This window comes from Lissotriton vulgaris, chromosome 2_1 (assembly GCF_964263255.1).
Source record: "Lissotriton vulgaris chromosome 2_1, aLisVul1.2, whole genome shotgun sequence".
NCBI classification, from domain to species: domain Eukaryota; kingdom Metazoa; phylum Chordata; class Amphibia; order Caudata; family Salamandridae; genus Lissotriton; species Lissotriton vulgaris.
Window position 1 is genome coordinate 88,167,287 of NC_141687.1, and position 19,234 is coordinate 88,186,520.

At 44.7% G+C, this 19,234-nt stretch overlaps 1 pseudogene across 1 annotated transcript in view; it reads left to right on the top strand.

Moving 5' to 3' along the window:
* LOC147729622 (uncharacterized) overlaps positions 1-19,234 on the top strand; it is a 98,239-nt pseudogene that overhangs the window by 58,943 nt on the left and 20,062 nt on the right. The window contains exons 5-6 of the transcript XR_015308338.1: positions 8,569-8,676; positions 10,893-11,003. The product of XR_015308338.1 is annotated as an uncharacterized LOC147729622 (transcript). The remainder of the gene's footprint in view (positions 1-8,568; positions 8,677-10,892; positions 11,004-19,234) is intronic.

Genomic DNA, 19,234 nt, shown 5'->3' on the forward strand with positions numbered 1-19,234 from the left:
AGGTAAGCCTGGCGGACCCGAGTCCACCCCGTCACATTGATAAAGAACAAGTAGGGTAAGACAGGAAGGGCCTTTTGAGTTCTGAAAGTTTTCACACTAGAGCTCTATGTGAAAGCCTTCCTGAGGAACAATTTTTGAGAACTAGAAGAAATTGCATGGACCTGATGTCTTAATTTAAACAGTCAACACAATTAAGTAGGAAGCTGCATACTAGGAATTACCATAACAACTGATAAAACAGTAGTCAGCCATTTCCCATGTTAAAACCCAGCTAAGTAATAAACCTGAGACTAACTACCCCGTCAAAGCAGAGAAGCCATACTGCATGCAATAGTAATACAGGTATATACATGTTAAAATGGCCTTGAGAATTGAAATATATATAGAGCTGACAGCAAGAAAAAATAAAACAAGAATATTAGAACAAAAAGTTCCACACATTAACAATTAAGTGGTTGCCCATTTCCTAGAAAAAAGGATATCCAGCACATGGCATAAGGTGAACAGTGATTCAAAAGCTGAATCCTTTGCCTAATAATAGGTCTGTGATGAAGACACTGCTAAATAAATAAGAATGTCAAATTTATAAAGTGACCACACATATGAAAAGATTGCATGAAGAAGAGGAATGGAGGAAATTATAAAATAAGCATCTAGGTGAATCATAATTACCCAGTTTTGAGTATAGCTCGTATTGAATATGGGCACATTCCAAAAAGTCCTCTGATATTTAACATTTCTAAAATAATTTGGGCCAGAGACAGAGATGTCATTCATTTAGTCGCAAAGAAGACTTCATGCTGTCAAACCTGCATATTGAATGCCTGTAGGCTAAGCTTGGCTTCTAATTAAACTGTTAGAAATATGCAGAATCGGAATTAAAGAAGACAAGTCGTTTGTCCATAGCTTATAACTAAAAATGTTAAAGTAATTGTGACGAGGCTTTCTTCACTGCAAAATGAAGAAGCAGATCACTTAAGTAGTGTTGATTCTTTTTCACCAGTCTCGCCAAGTCAAAAGCACACAATGACAACCAGAGGCACACCAGGGAGCTCGGACAATTTACTTCCTGCCATAATCACGTGAGGGAAGGAGGCAGCTTGATTATAAAAATTGGGATACAATAAGTGGCCAACTTCAGAATGAGTAGCATGGTAATTCTAGTCTACATCACAATGCTAACAAGTGTTATACATTGACGTTATACATTGACGTATCAGGTGACGGAAGAAGACTGTGATCTCAAAAACCAGGTTATGAGTAGTATGTAGCAAATAAATTATATGGTTTGGACAGGATGAATCCAGCATCAGACTGATTAAGAGGTAAGGATAGAGAGTACAAGGCGGGATTAAATGGGCCCGCTGGAACATTATAACAATTGGGAGCCACAACAAATGCCTGTTCAACAATCCCATGTTATTATCACAGTGGAGCCTTTTATGCCCCAGTGTGGCAGACGTCCGTAATGTCATTGGTGCATGCCAGCCTACAAGCTGTAGGGAGTTGCCCACAAACTTGACACCACTAGCATTGCATGGATGTGGATGTAAGTGTGAGTGACAGCTGGTTAAACTTAGCAGGGCGAGACACTGGGAGAGGCTTCGAAAAGTGGTTCTTCTGAATAACGTTATGTCAAGCAGTGAGGAACGAATGTGAGTGGAATTACTCTTCTTTTATGCATAGCTGAATGTTCTCACTTTAGGTATTTACCATGGAGCAAACATAGACCTCTAATTAGGATTTATGATTGTATAAAGGCGTTCCATTTAAATTAAATACGTTGCACAGGGGGAAGAGAGAGAGAAAATAAATATGAATAGGGACCATATGATTCCAATTCAAGAGAATTCCCCAGATCTAGTCAGGCAAAGTCAAAATGGACAGAAATATGTTGACACTGAAGAATGAGACTTCGGGTTCCTTAGACTAATGTAGGAACCAACCCTTTAGCGTGTTAGGTCTGTCTTGACAACACAGTTGTCTATTAGGCCTATTACCAATACTTTATAAAAAATTCACAGTTTGGGCTTTGACTCTGCCCAGAAGTTTTTCACTTTCACTACATGCCATTGACTGTTCGGCGAATTCCACCTCGTAAGAAGATCATGCTTTGCAATGCTTGAGGGACTAGTTTACATCTCAAAAGTACAGTGAACCATTGCACTATCCTATATTTGCTCATAGATGCGTACTACACAAAGTATTTGTTTTGGTTGTTTTTTTAGTGCAGTCTTTTTTTATGTTGTAGGGTCTTTTTCAGAATCAGGCTGATGGCATACTCCATCAAAACCTGGAGGATATCCCTCTGCCATATTACATGTGACGCATACGATAAAGCATTTTGTAATCTGAAGGATTGGACGTGCACCAAGATTGCCGTTGAGTGTTCTGCCTACCAGACTACAAATAATGCTTAGATTGGGGGGATTGGAGAGGAGAAAGCCGGTGGCAGTGGCTTACTCTATCCGCTGACGCTTGTGTACACAGTATGCACTGTTAGCGCTGTATTGGTAGCGTTTTTAAAACTTAGCGCGTCCTGCTAATTTTAACTTTTCAGTGTACTGTTGTAAAAATTATCTTTGTGTGCCTTACCTATTGGCTAACAGCATCTGTTGGGTACTGTTGACCGCCTACTCCCGCCCCGGTCCGCCGCGCCCATCTTGGACGTTTGTTGCGGAGGGTGGAGGAGGAGCCCAATCACTTCCGGGCTCAGGGCTGCAACATCCGCGCTCTAGTCGCGCTGTATGTTCTTTCTATAAATTCCCTGCTTGAAAACACACGCGCTGTGGAGAGGAGAAAGCCGGTGGCAGTGGCTTACTCTATCCGCTGACGCTTGTGTACACAGTATGCACTGTTAGCGCTGTATTGGTAGCGTTTTTAAAACTTAGCGCGTCCTGCTAATTTTAACTTTTCAGTGTACTGTTGTAAAAATTATCTTTGTGTGCCTTACCTATTGGCTAACAGCATCTGTTGGGTACTGTTGACCGCCTACTCCCGCCCCGGTCCGCCGCGCCCATCTTGGACGTTTGTTGCGGAGGGTGGAGGAGGAGCCCAATCACTTCCGGGCTCAGGGCTGCAACATCCGCGCTCTAGTCGCCCCTACCCCCTCCATAAATGTGCAGAGGTCTGCGGCCGCGCAGCGGACGCGTGCAGCGGGCGCGCCGGAAGCGCGCCGAAGTCGAGCCAAAGTCTAGCCCGTCTGCGCCCGTCCGCGGCTGGACGGGGCGCGGGGCGACGACTTCTGGCCATTCTACACCCCACAGTATACGGTATGATAGACAGGCGCTATTAGATCTCCGTCCTGGAGTCACCTTATCCTGTTTTCACACCATGGAGGCGCTGCTTCTGCACTGCTGCCCTTCATGCTCCTTCACGCCTAACAAGCCACCCATCAGGGCAAGCTCCTTAATACGGACTAAGGCGGGTTTGATTAACTGCCGCTCTCTGGGCAAACACAGTTTACAAATTCATCAACTATTGGAGGATGATGGCTTTGATGTGCTGTTTTTCACGGAGACTTGGCTTGGGGAACTTTCCGACCCGGACATCATTGAAGCCATGCCTTCGGGCTACTCCTTAACCAGACTTGATAGGAAGGATGGCAGGGGAGGTGGAATTGCTATTGCCACTAAAACTCCCTTGCAATGCTCCCTATCGCCTCTGATCATAGATCACTGTGAAGCTGGTTTTTTTTCCATCCTAGTAAACCCTCAATTCTCCTTCTCTGGCATTCTTGTATACAGACCTCCCGGGAGACTGTATGATTTTGCATCTAGCCTTCTAGAAAACACTGCTCACCTTGCTATTAGGAAGAACAATTTCCTGGTGCTAGGAGACATGAACGCTCATTTTGATGACCCCCTCGATTCCGGAGCAAAGGACATTAGGTCGGCTCGCCAGTCTCTGCAGTTAGATCTCATAAATTCTGTTCCTACTCACAGACTAGGTCCCCTTCTTGACCCCATTTTTGGGAATGTTTCCAGAGTTCATGCTCTTTCTCCTATTCCGGTACCCTGGTCAGATCACTCCATTGTTCCTTTCTACCTGCAGAGATCTGAGCCCGATCCGAAAAAAAATTACACGGATCTCCGGTACCAGCGCCGGAAATGGAAAAATTTCTCTCAGGACACGTTTAATAAATTGATTGGAATAGGAGACTCTCTTGAAAGCACTGACTGTGAAATAGCCTACAGTCAGTTGCAGGACAGAATTTTAAGGGCCCTAGATAAAACCGCTCCTACTCGCAACCTCAAAAATTTCATGAACCCCAGAAAATCCACTCCCTGGTACACTGCAGAACTACAAGCAAGCAAATCTGCGTGCAAAAAATTAGAACGCGATTGGCGTATTAACTTTTGCCCAGTTATTAAACTTCAATATAAACAAGCGCAGAAGGAATACTATAAAAAAAGTCCGTATTTCTAAAGCCATGCATTACAAGACACGCATTGGGGAGGCAGAGAACTCCTCTAAAGAGCTTTTTAAAATTTTTAAAGAAATTTCTGTGCTTACTAATGATAATGCGCCCTGCGACAACTCTGTGGAAACTTGCAATAAGATTGCTCGCTACTTCTCAGATAAAATCACCAACATCTATCCCAGTTTCTCTGACAAGCTGCCAGCCGGCCGTGATTTTACTGAAAGTGCTGTTGCCAATTCCACTGAGTCTTGCCTCCAATACTTCTCGGTTCCCACTCCCGAAACGCTTGTAAACATCTGCAAGAGCGTCAAATCGGGTTCCCCTCGGGACCCTGCTCCCCCGAAAGTACTCAGAGAGAGCTTACAGGTACTAGAACCCTACTTTAGGCATATAATTCAATTATCCTTCTCCTCTGCGCACTTACCAATTGATTGGAAGAGGGCAATTGTATTACCTATTAAAAAGAAGCCTAATGTAAGTCAGGACACCTTGGAAAATCTGAGACCAATCTCTCTATTACCTTATCTTGCTAAAGTGACCGAAAAAATTGCAAACAAACAACTTATGGCTCACTTTGAAGCTAATAAATCCTTGCACAGCTCCCAGTCCGGTTTTCGGACCAATTACTCCACCGAGACTGCCCTCCTGAGAGCTACTGAAACGCTTCGGGCAGGAGCTGATGAGGGTCATACGATGGCGCTCATAATGTTGGACCTCAGTGCTGCGTTTGACACTGTAGCTCATTCCATCCTGCTACAGTGTCTAAACCAGGCTGGGGTCACAAAGACGGCATTGGGATAATAGACCGAAGCTTCCAGGTTCAGAGAGGCAATTCCCTCTCAGACAGCATTGCCCTAGAACAGGGGGTGCCTCAGGGCTCTGCCCTGAGCCCCACCCTGTTTAACCTTTATATGGCCCCGCTGGCGGAGGTGGTTCAATCGTACGGCATAAAATTAGTCTCTTATGCCGACGATACCCAACTCCTCATCTCCCTATCCCAGACACCCACCTTGGCTGCTGCTAACTTCAAATCGTGCCTGCAGGAGCTTGCAGGCTGGATGAACCAACACTGCCTCAAGCTCAATGGTTCGAAAACAGAGGTGCTTGTGATTGGGGGTAACTCTGCCAGTTGGACCCTGGACTGGTGGCCTTCCTGTCTTGGTCCTATGCCTTCTCCGTGCAAGGAAGCAAAGAACCTGGGTGTATGGGTTGATCCCAGACTCTCCTATGACAGCCACGTCCAGAAGCTAGCAGGAAAGTGCTTTGGTGTATTGAAGACCTTAAATCGCACCCTGGACCTCCTTCCTTTAGAGGCCAGACGCACGATGACTCAAGCTTTAGTCACCTCCCGTATTGATTACGGTAATGTTCTACTCTTAGGAACCACTGAGAAGAACATTAAAAAACTTCAGGTTCTCCAGAACACGGCGGCCCGTCTGGTCCTCAGGCTTCCCAGAAGAGCGGCCTCTAAGCCTACACTAGTGGCTCTTCAATGGCTCCCTATAAAAAAGAGGATCCTGTTTAAAGCGCTCCGTATATGCTACAGGATTACCTCTCAGGTAGCCCCTGAATATCTGAAGGATCTCGCAATCCCCTATATGCCCAACAGAGAATTGCGCTCCAAGGGTACCGGGCTTCTGTGTGCCCCCCGGATAAACAAGGCCAGAATGGGAGGGCGCTCCTTTCGTGCGCTGGCGGCCAAGAATTGGAACCTTCTTCCTCTGCATATCAGATTGGCTGAGACAGAGACCCTATTTAGGAGGCTTTTAAAAACTCACCTTTTCACCCTTTAGGTCGCTCACTTTCTCCTGCTTCTCTCTCCACAGCGCGGGGACACGCCGAGATAGCGTCACCAGGCGCTTTATTAAAATCCTTTATTATTATTATTATTAAATGTAAGCTAAAAAAATTTGCTTTACAAATTCTTGTTCTTCCATGATAGGGAGGTAGGCAATTCAGAATTAAACAAATGCACACCTACTACTATTTAATTTTAAGTTTTGTGACAAGAGTATCAATGCTCACACCTTTAAGCAAAAAGGTTAGGAGCTCATGGTGAGCCCACTGTGGGCATCTGTCTATATTTAGGAGTGGAGTCGATGATGAAGCATACATTTAAATGGGGGATTAAGGTCCAGCGTCTTTTTAAGAAAATCTTTTGGACAGTTAACTGTGGTTTAACACAGCGTAGAGCTGAGATGATAACAGTTTATTTTATAACTCCCAGGACCAGACTACTCATTGGTAGTTAGACAATGATTATTGAGAGATCAGGAGTTTTTAAACTTTGGGACAGATCTATACCAGATTCTCATTAGACAAATGAATCCTGAAGGGGTTACTTCAGAGTCGGTGATTATCTTGACAGTCTAGCATGGATCAGTCACTCCAACCCACAATCTCTGCTGGATAACTTGGATTTAAATGCAGGTAAAGATGCCGAAAAGAACTGAGACAACATGGAGTGGATTGTTCGTGGGAAGCTTTGATATATCTCTCTGTATAGCTGATGTGGCTTATCTGTTACCCTTCCATTCTTCCTGGTAAAAGAAGGTGTTTGCTGTACCAAGATCCATGTTTCCAATAGGAAAAATAGACCTTTTCGTCAAAGGACCGTAGGGATAAATTGATGGTCTAAAATATTTCTTTTGAGTTTGTAAAGTTTCCTTGTTTGCCGCTACAACTTATCCAGTTGACAGGACTGATGCGTTACACAAGATCAAAAGTGACGATAACCAGGACACTGATCGAATGCAAAACAATAATTTTCCAAGCACAGGTCAGGAACAATGGAGGCAATGGTCTTGCCATTTTTGTCTTTTCAGACCCAGGGTTATCTTTAATGTTATAACTTCACCTACTCCAATATAACAACATTTCCTCAAGCCTGTATAAACCGTTGAAACTACGCAGTTTGCAAAATGTAAAAAGAACAGTTAAAATAAATTGGCAAATGTTGGTTGAATTACCTTTCTGAGCCATGCAAGAAATAAGTCCAAGCAGAAAGGGAAGGAGTCTGTGCTCAGCAAGTAGTTTTTCATTTTTGCCCATGTATTTGCAGTCTAGAAGAGGATACTAACAAGTCTTAAGGGATGGTTCTGGCATCTATGATACTGGATTTGTGTTTTCACTTCATTTTGTGAACTACCCAGTGAAATGTCGACAGATTGGGTCCTATTTGGGAGAGGAGGATAGCCGGTTGCCCTTGCAGCAGGAGGTGGACGCCTACAGTCCAGCAGGAGGAACTACTTTCCTTTTCTGATGAATGAGAGTGAGTAGCATTGATAAGTAAACAAAATATGTTGGCAGCTTGGGGAGCTTGCAGTAGCAAAGTGAGGTGAATAGCTGAAAGTTCTGGCAGGATTGGCTTGACAGTTAGTGTTCGCATATACAGCGACCTGGCTGAAATCCTTCCTCACACTCCTGACTTGAAAGGCTTTGCAGCCAGCATTCTCTTTTTGTAGGAGAGGCTCATTTGACATTGATATCAGAGATACCTATCTGGCAGGAAAGAGCTTAGCACAGCCACTCATTTAAATGCGGAGCAAGGAGTGTCTTTGCCATCTTCAGTTTGTTGATGCATCTGGTCTGCATCCATTGTTTGTCATTGAAGAGGTCCTCTGGTTCCTGGCCACGTTGAAATGTTTTGGTGTGCCTGGTTCTCTATGAACTGTGTTTAGCAGACTAGGTTCTCTGCTGATGCTGGACACGTTTGTAGACCATCCTTGGATCATGATCTCTACAGGTTTGTTAAAGGCTGCAAGAAGGAAGGGAGTGGTAGGCCAGTACTCATATGTTGATGCTCACTTGATCACAGTGACTGTAGAGTGTAGTTACTTTTTGTAAGTGTGGCTGAGAATTATTGGGTGATGGCTTGCTGTCTACAATATATGGTTTGCACAGTGGAAGAGATGCAATGAACCAGGGGTAAGGATAGGGTTGGGGGGGCGTTTGTGTGTGACTTTATGGTTGTGTTTACCCATGCTTCATCAACAGTAAGTGAATGGAGTGCATGACTTGAGAGGTAAGATTTCAAACTACAGCCTTAACAGCTGTGTGAGAGGATGAATGTTGTGATTACCATGACACACATTTCAGAGGTTCTAGTGTTCTATGGTCATACTGCAGCGTTTCTCTATACACAGGAGCAGGAACTATCACACCAGTAACTTCATTCAGGATAATCCAAGAGGGGGAAAAGTCTGCGATTTCCCATCAACACTCTGGGACACAAGACGTCAGCATTCAATCAGGTTTGTAAGTCCGTAATCAAGCCATAGCACTCAAATATTACACTTCCACGATGTCCCAGCACAGTGACAGACATCTCTTGGTATTCTTAGATCTGCTGCAGTCATAGTCAATTTTCAGATTTCATTACCAGAGTGATTTGATGAACCTCTTGCAGGGTCAGCGTTTACATTTCCATCCCCCACGAATCTCTGTTGGCCTGAGTGCTTTTACTAATGGAAGCATACCTAACTTCTGCTGGACGCCTCACACTACTTTCATCTTATTCCTGGTGTTTTCTCTTTGTAATGCCCTTCTCACTTCACCATCCGGTCTGGCATTACTCTTTAAAGTGTCATTAAATGTGAGATATTACATTTTTTTATTCTTATGTTTTAAACCAATCATAATAAAAATACTTTCATATATTTGGTATGCACAATGGCTTTAGGCCAGTCCTCTTCATCCATTGGTCGTTTTAGAGTGTCATTCACATTTTGCTACTGTCCACATAGCATACATGGTCAGCCCCCTTCATCAATTTGCTCTTTACTGAGAATAATGGCATTGTACTTGTCCTCATCCACCTAGAAAGTAGAGCACTTCAGTGCCAGGGCAAATAGGCTAAAATCTGTCCTTTTTGTGGATGATTTCATTTTGCAACCATCTCCAATGACTTTGACAATTTTTGGTTAATTTTGTAATATAGGTAGCAGTTGAAAGATAAAGCGATAACTTGTGTTTTTTTATTTGAAAAGATACAGGAAAAAATGAAGTAGCATCTTTTTTTTAAATGTATTGTCTACTTTGTCTGTAGTGATGCTAGGCATTGAAAAAGGCTAATTTCATATTGCCACTGCAAAGGCGATTGTTGTTTTTCTTTACATTTGGAGGAGAATTGCAGAAAGCTGTATGTAAATGAAAAAGAAAAATCTATTCTGATATCATGTACTATATGGATAGCTGAGGTTTGTTACATCACTAAAATTGGCTGCAAGAGACCCTTTTCAACTCGAGCACAACGCATGACCCCGAATATTTACAGAGAGTGACCTAATAATTCAAATACTGCACTGTCTATCAGTGGGTACTGCTCAATTATTGTGCAGGATCAGAGTGGGTATAGTAAGCAACCCTTCTCAAATGTTATAACACAAAAAGTAATGGCTTCTGTGCAAAATATGTTGCCTTTGTTCCCACTTCTGTAGTGTAATTGCTTTGACCTAAGTGCGCCACTCTGAAAAACGCTCAGGCTTAGGGATGTGTTGCACGTTTCTTCGCTTCTCCACCACCGCACTGCTCATGTGCCCCAAAGTGGGTACTGTGAATGAGCTGTTCTCTTCGCACAAAGGATTACTTGTCAAAGCCCCTTACATTTGATCTGACCAGCATAATTGTATATTATTCCTCCAAGTGAAGAGCTAGAACAGTCAGACATAAGCAATTGAACCTTAACTGAAGGAAAATTAACAATAACTGGGACATGTCACAGGAGTTAGCCAGTACCATGGTGTTTGCAGACATCTAGGAAGACAACTTAAATAACGATGGTGGTGCCTGTGGGCATCCTACTTGGCCTCAGTAAATATTGTGATCTACCGAATATGGGCATCTTCCCTACCAATATTTGTATTTTCCACGATTGGTTCACCTGAATCCAGGCACTGTCTCTGCTCCTGCCCTCCTCCTCAAACAGCCACCCAGTTCCTACTTAAGGTTCACAAATCGTGTGTTTACATCCCATTCATGGTGTTCTGACATCTCGCCTTGCCTCTAATGCCACTAGTTAAGTATATGATACATAGGCTACATACCCACTGGACATCATGTAGCTGTTGGACAACTGTTTGTTATGAAGTTGTCCAATGAGTTGTATAAGAGTGATGCTGAGAGATCACATGTGCCCTTTTCTTTTGCGGTGAGATCCCACTTTAGTACTTGCTGCTTATGAATAAAACCTTGATATAGATTTGTATAAACACATCTTCTTACTTTCCTTGTTTATAAACTAGGCCCTGCGAGAAACCAACATTGATCAGTCTTCCTTACATCCTTTTGTTGTGAATGAAGCCATATTACAAACTTGTAAGGACTAATTGTATGCCTTCATTATTTAATTGTATTCTACAAATGACCCATTAAACGCCCAGGAAGCAGAGGCAGTTCTCCCCTCTATCTCCTCCATACAGACAAGAATACACTTGTAGTCTCATATGATCCCATATTTTTCTTATGACAGGACAGGCCGTTAACAGTGAAGATATTTTAATCAGAATTAAAGAAGAAGATGATGCTGACTTTATGTGTTATCAAGACCCTACAGTTAAAGACCACATGGATGTTTTTAGAGGTGAGTTAAGTTGTACTGATAATGGGGTGCCAGAGTTACCAATTCACATCACCACCAGTCGATGGAGGGGGAGAGAGATTTGTAAAATCTTAATGTAAGTGAATTATCTGTTTTTAATGATCTTGTTATTGGCAATAATTTAAAAAGTCATACTTAAAAAATCAAGGCAGGCTGTACTTGAGTGAGGAATGCTCTCAAAGGTCCTGTGCCCCTAAATTCCTGTGGAGATGAAGATCTCTGGAGAGCTCTCCTGACCCTGCTAAGATGAAAAGGAATGGGTCTGAAGAGAGATTGTTAGACCGATACTCTTGAGAAGCTCTGCTCGAGTTTTCCATTTTCACTGGTAAGGAGCGCTTGTCATTCACTGTGCACTCTTTGACACAACTCTCTAAAAACCTTAAAATATGTGCCTATTCAGTCTTTGACAGTCTTTGACAGGAAACCTTGATCCAGTCCATGTTCCTGTCAAAGACTGAATTTGAGTATCTCACAAACAACACCCCCGTCTGGCTACTATCTACACACTTCCTAAGATCCATAAGAATATGGTTGACCCACCTGGACGCCCAATTGTGTCGGGATGTGGATCCATACTTGAACCTCTCGGCAGATATATCGACTTTTTTCTCAAACCTCTAGCTGAAGCAACACAGACAATCTTGTTGAGAATTTACCATTTGACCCACTGACTCAGATGCTTGCTACATGTGATGTAGTATCCCTCTACACCTGTATCCCTCAAGAGGAAACCCTAGTGGTCATCACCAGATGTCTTCAACAAAGACCAGCACCTATGCAAGTTCCCACCGAATTCATCATAGCCTTGCTCCGGATAGCCATGACAAAAAAATGTTTTCATGTTCCAGAATTAATTTTTCCTACAGACTCAAGGAGTGGCGATGGGTGCCCCTTTTGCCCCAGATGTAGCCATTCTCTATATGGCAGCTTTTGAGTACTAAATATCCAGAATCCTTTCAGAGACCATTTACATCTTTGGGTTCGTTACATCGACGATATCCTCCTAATTTGGAATGGTGAATCAACGATATTGACAGTGTTCCATACATGGCTCAACCATCAGCTACCTCACCTACAATTCACTCTTAAGTCGGATAACCAAACAATTGATTTTCTTGACATTACTATATATGAAAATCAAGGACATCTCCAAACAACACTGTACAGGAAATCTTCTGAGAGGAACTCTCTACTCCAATATAACAGTCACCACCCTCGGGCATTACGGGATAATCTCCCCTTTGGACAGTTCCTGCGTATCCGCAGGAACTGTTCCAACAAAGAACACTATTTACAACAATCTGAGGGTCTATCTAACCGTTTAAAAGCACGTGGATACCCTAGGAGACTTGTCACCAAAGCCCGCAAGAGAGCCTGGTTCTACCCCCGTGACAAACTTCTGAAACAGAAAGACTCCACCACTAACCAACCAGACCGCATAGTCTGTGTCACAACCTTCTCTACCAAAAGCAATAGAATCAAACAAACCGTCAATCGCCACTGGAAACTCATCTCTGATGACTTAAACCACCCAGGCAATCCCCTTCACGCTTTCAGGAAAGCGAAAAGTGTTAAGGACTATGTTGTACGCTCTCTCCTTCCAATTAAGCAGGAACCAACCATAAGATCGCTATGGAATCTCCAGCCTGTCACTGGCCATTACAAATGTGGCCACTGTAAGGCATGCGAAACGACTATACAGACGAAAGAATTCCAGCACAACGAAGTCAAAATACAACTTAAGACATTGACAAACTGCAACACCTCAGACGTGATTTATGCCATTGTGTGCCCATGTAATCTTATTTACATTGGTCAGACACAACAGAAAGCCAAGCTACGCATTCTGCAGCATATGAGCAGAATCAGGTGTGACGTAGTAGGTGCACCCTTGGTGGAACATTTCAGATCAGCAGCTCATCCCCCTGAGAGCCTCAAATGGGTTATATTTGAGAAAGCCAATCTGGGACCCCGGGGTGGGAATATCACTACTATTTTGAATATTCGTGAGCTCAAATGGATGTTTTTCTTTAATTCCATACAATCTGGCCTTAATGAACATGACAGTTCCTTTTCTCAGTTGACAACCTTACCCTGAGATTCTGTATAGACTTTGATCACTTTGATCCATACACTGCTAAGGGTAGCCAATTATCTGTATCGGGTCTCTACCGTCATGTGACAGGTACACCTGTGATTTTGTCTTCTGAGCATGTACTATATTATGTCCACCAACATCTGTATTGAATTTTGATACATTTCTGATCTGTCAGCATGGCCTTTACCATCATGTGATAGGTACGCCGTGCCAACTTGTGTTTGATATCCCATGGTATGTAACTCATTAACTGATAGTGCTACACCATACAGACTGACACCATCTGGGTCCGAACATGATGCCTCCGGGCTATTATCGTCATACCACCTTAATGCTACTCTTGTCCTTAACTTTGGACAATGCTCTGTATGCACTCCTGGCCCTTCCCACATTACCAATAACGTGTGACGAGCGTTGTCTGGCCAATCTTTGAGCCTCCCCCACCATGGAAATCTAATAGTCGATCCTTCGACAGATCGGGCTTCCTAACTCACTCTTCATCAATTATTTACTTAGCTGAGTCTAATTTAACCTTCCCGCATTATCAATAACGCGTGATAAGCGTTGTCTGGCCAATCTTTGAGCCTCCCCCACAATGGAAATCCAATAGTCGATCCTTTGACAGATCGGGCTTCCTAATTCACTCTTCATAAATTATCTACTCAGCTGAGTCTAATCTACAATTAAAATGGGTTTATTTTAATTTTTGACTTTCTGAAATATTGACCGCTGACCTAATTTCCCCAAGTTACCAGACTCACGGAGTCTGTCTTCCAGCTCCATCGCTCACGTGCTTTGGTTACTATGACTACGATCATATCAGGAAGTTCGGCATTCCGCCTCGAGGTTCCCGCAGAGATGCCGGTCAAATTACACATCGGTAAGCCTATTGACCGCCCGCATTCCACACTGAATCGCTTTGGACAATCAGATTGCAACAATAATCACGTTGCCTTATCTCTTTGTCCTTTGTTTAGCTCAGGAAACCCGACCAACGCGGATGTTCGTGTTTTCAACGGGGACGCTCTGAATTCCCTTAACGATATTCGGTAAGCCCATTCCCCGCCTGTCCATGTCTCTTAACAAGCAAATGTGCTATGGCCATATATGAATATATTTCCTTACTGTGTAGATACGTTGAGTGATCCCCAGTGTCCAACGTCCCCGGGTCTACCTTCCTATCATGCCGGAACGCCCGATTTAGGAGTTACTGTAAGTCTTATTTAATTTAATATCCACTACAGATTAATTCAATCCATGTATTGCAGATTTACACATTGTTCGTATTTTCCGTAGTAAACATCGTTTTAACTGCGGATTTTCCTGACTTTGATTATTGACTATTAAGCACCGATTATATAGGTATGCTTCCAATATGGTGTGTTCACACTCATTCTTAATGTTGCAACTGTGGCACTTTATAAATAGATAATTAATTCTGTATCTACTATTTACTATCAATAGGTTGCTAGCCCCCCTCCCCTTCGTCCTGATGAAGACCCCGACGCAAGGACTCCATTGATTCCTGCCCATTCTGGGTTCGAAACGTCGACAAATCCCCATTCAAGCACAGCCCCCCCCCCCCCCTACCCACTACTTCTACATATCATGTAACGTGGGGCATGTGTACTATGAAATATTATGTTGATCTATGACCGTTTGATGCATATTGATTATTGAATTATTGCTATTTCAGAGATATATATCTGCTTTTAATGTCACAATTCCCTACCTGCACCACCCTCACTATTTCACGTCCTCCTTACCTCCAGGGGCACTATTGCAACCTCCTTGAAACTTACAATGTTTGATACTATATCTGTTGGTTTGTTCTACAATGTGAATAAAACATTGTAGACGCATTCTTTGTTTTTTTTAACTTAATTTTATGTAAATAGAATCACTCTCCCTCAACTGGGACCCCTTCTCTCTTAGTGCTAATACAACCCAGGTCCCAGTGACTCTTTTTGGGTACCCCCCCTTTTTCATACTCTGGCATTTTAAAAAAAACGTGACTTATTCTGTCTTATTTACAAAAGCCTTGCTTTCACTTACCCTGCCCAGCCGCTCCTCGCGCAGACGATTAAACTCCGACGCGTTGGGGGTTGACTCTTTCCGCCCACCTGTGCTGAGATGAGCCCCGCCCTCTCCAGCTCCATAAAATCCACACCATTCCCCATCCGCGCAGCGGGCTGGCGCAGCAGGCGCGCCGGCGGCACGCCGAAGGCAAGCCCGTCTGCGCACTGAGGCGCCGGGCGACCAGAAATTCTGCCCATCCCGAGTCAATACTCCACACCTCAATTACCTACTCTTCTGAGGAGCTTCATCTTCTGAATCACCCCCTCCCCCTGTTCACATCTCTGGAGTGCTCGTCCAAATCGCTACCTAAATGCCCACAGTGTAACTTTGCATTTTCTTGCAACACTGCACCTTTAGCGCCACCAATCCCCCCTTACAAATTCTGGAGCATTAATTGTCGAGCATTAATTGTCGATCTCTGCCTAAAAACAGAGACCATATATTCGACCTACTAATCTCCACTCAGCCAGACCCTCTGTTCCTAATGGAAACCTGGCTCCATGCGAGCTCCGGCCCAGACGTAGCCAGTGCCTTGCCTCCCGGATACGTAATAGTTAGACAAGACCGAACCACCGGGAAAGGTGGGGGGTTACCGATCATTTTTAAGGACATTTATTCCTGCTCCCTGAACGCTGCCCCTTTTCCTAATTGCGAAGCAGCAGTATTCAAGATAGCGGTCTCCCCTCGACTGACGTGATCAGGCATTCTCATCTACCGCCCCCGACAAGCCTACGCAGTGGCTAGCCTCATTTGCTGAGCACGTTGCTCCCTATGCTATGAATATTTACAACAAGGGGAGGTGAGGGACAGAGTCTCTGAATTAAGCAGAAAGCTCTCACCCAGTCAAGAGATCAGGGCTAGATCCAACACCGTTTTTTAGCTCACTGCACCATCCCAGTTTCAGAACCTGGCTGTATGCAAATTAGTCTGTTCCTGTCCCAGTGCATGATGGGAACAGGGCAAACCAAACTACAAAAGCCAATTCTTACACTGGGAAGGAAACAAGCTCCCGGGGACCGGTTTCTGGCATTACAGCCGTCTTCGGCCCGGTTTGCTTGAATCCTGATGGTGCAATGAGCAAGGGTCTCACATCTGAGAATACCCTTCCACGCTTAGGGTGGACAAAAATATTTACAACAAGGGGTGGTGAGGGACAGAGTCTCTGAATTAAGCAGAAAGCTCTCACCCAGTCAAGAGATCAGGGCTAGATCCAACACCGTTTTTTAGCTCACTGCACCATCCCAGTTTCAGAACCTGGCTGTATGCAAATTAGTCTGTTCCTGTCCCAGTGCATGATGGGAACAGGGCAAACCAAACTACAAAAGCCAATTCTTACACTGGGAAGGAAACAAGCTCCCGGGGACCGGTTTCTGGCATTACAGCCGTCTTCGGCCCGGTTTGCTTGAATCCTGATGGTGCAATGAGCAAGGGTCTCACATCTGAGAAAAGTAAGGATCAGGATCAGGATTCAAGCAAGCCGGGCCGAAGAAGGCTGAAATGCCAGAAACCGGTCCCCGGTAGCTTGTCTCCTTTCTGGTGAAGAATTGGCTTGGTAGTTTAGTCTGCCCTGTTCCCATGATGCACTGGGCCAGGGACAGACTGATTTGCATATAGCCAGGTTCTGAGCTGGGATGGGGCAGTGAGATAAATAACGGTGATGGATCAAGCCCTGATCTTTGGACTGGGTAAGAGTGGTCTGTTTAACTCAGACACTCTGTTCATCACCACCCCCTTTTCTAAATCGTTTTTGGCCACTATAGGTGTGGCAGGGTATACTCAGACATGAGTCCCTTTCTCACTGCTCCATCAGGATTCAAGCAAGCCGGGCCGAAGAAGGCTGAAATGCCAGAAACCGGTCCCCGATAGCTTGTCTCCTTTCTGGTGAAGAATTGGCTTGGTAGTTTAGTCTGCCCTGTTCCCATGATGCACTGGGCCAGGGACAGACTGATTTGCATATAGCCAGGTTCTGAGCTGGGATGGGGCAGTGAGATAAATAACGGTGATGGATCAAGCCCTGATCTTTGGACTGGGTAAGAGTGGTCTGTTTAACTCAGACACTCTGTTCATCACCACCCCCTTTTCTAAATCGTTTTTGGCCACTATAGGTGTGGCAGGGTATACTCAGACATGAGTCCCTTTCTCACTGCTCCATCAGGATTCAAGCAAGCCGGGCCGAAGAAGGCTGAAATGCCAGAAACCGGTCCCCGGTAGCTTGTCTCCTTTCTGGTGAAGAATTGGCTTGGTAGTTTAGTCTGCCCTGTTCCCATGATGCACTGGGCCAGGGACAGACTGATTTGCTTATAGCCAGGTTCTGAGCTGGGATGGGGCAGTGAGATAAATAACGGTGATGGATCAAGCCCTGATCTTTGGACTGGGTAAGAGTGGTCTGTTTAACTCAGACACTCTGTTCATCACCACCCCCTTTTCTAAATCGTTTTTGGCCACTATAGGTGTGGCAGGGTATACTCAGACATGAGTCCCTTTCTCACTGCTCCATCAGGATTCAAGCAAGCCGGGCCGAAGAAGGCTGAAATGCCAGAAACCGGTCCCCGGTAGCTTGTCTCCTTTCTGGTGAAGAATTGGCTTGGTAGTTTAGTCTGCCCTGTTCCCATGATGCACTGGGCCAGGGACAGACTGATTTGCATATAGCCAGGTTCTGAGCTGGGATGGGGCAGTGAGATAAATAACGGTGATGGATCAAGCCCTGATCTTTGGACTGGGTAAGAGTGGTCTGTTTAACTCAGACACTCTGTTCATCACCACCCCCTTTTCTTAATCGTTTTTGGCCACTATAGGTGTGGCAGGGTATACTCAGACATGAGTCCCTTTCTCACTGCTCCATCAGGATTCAAGCAAGCCGGGCCGAAGAAGGCTGAAATGCCAGAAACCGGTCCCCGGTAGCTTGTCTCCTTTCTGGTGAAGAATTGGCTTGGTAGTTTAGTCTGCCCTGTTCCCATGATGCACTGGGCCTGGGACAGACTGATTTGCATATAGCCAGGTTCTGAGCTGGGATGGGGCAGTGAGATAAATAACGGTGATGGATCAAGCCCTGATCTTTGGACTGGGTAAGAGTGGTCTGTTTAACTCAGACACTCTGTTCATCACCACCCCCTTTTCTAAATCGTTTTTGGCCACTATAGGTGTGGCAGGGTATACTCAGACATGAGTCCCTTTCTCACTGCTCCATCAGGATTCAAGCAAGCCGGGCCGAAGAAGGCTGAAATGCCAGAAACCGGTCCCCGGTAGCTTGTCTCCTTTCTGGTGAAGAATTGGCTTGGTAGTTTAGTCTGCCCTGTTCCCATGATGCACTGGGCCAGGGACAGACTGATTTGCATATAGCCAGGTTCTGAGCTGGGATGGGGCAGTGAGATAAATAACGGTGATGGATCAAGCCCTGATCTTTGGACTGGGTAAGAGTGGTCTGTTTAACTCAGACACTCTGTTCATCACCACCCCCTTTTCTAAATCACCCTATGCTATGAAGGCAGCTAATTTTACGATCTTGGGAGACCTAATTCTCCATCTAGAGGACACACAGAATGGCTTAAGCAGAACGTTTTTATCTGACTGCGAGGCCATTAATCTAACGCTGCTCAACCAAGGACCCACCCATCGGGCCAGCCATTTACTTGACCCCACCATCTCCAATATCTTGTTTGACTGCACCTCCCCCGCTCTTCCCCTTGATTGGTCCAATCATTTCGCCATCTACTTCACTCTGCCTGCGGATACTACAAAGGGCATGTCCCTCCCGGGCCCCACGGGCAACCACAGTGCCTGGTCTAAGCTGAGCGTCTCGGCATTTAATGCCTCACTTTCCGCCACCTGCCCCAACACCAACCTTGGGTGCACCTCTCTGGCCCAGGAAGTTTCCCATTGGCTTACTTCTAACATCAATCACCACCTGCCGCTCCGTTCCACAAGATCAACCCCCCATCTTGCCCCAGCTCCATGGTTCACGGACGATTTGAAAGGTATTAAATCTGAATACAAACATCTGGAGAGATCTTGGCGTAAAACCTACGCCCTGAATGAT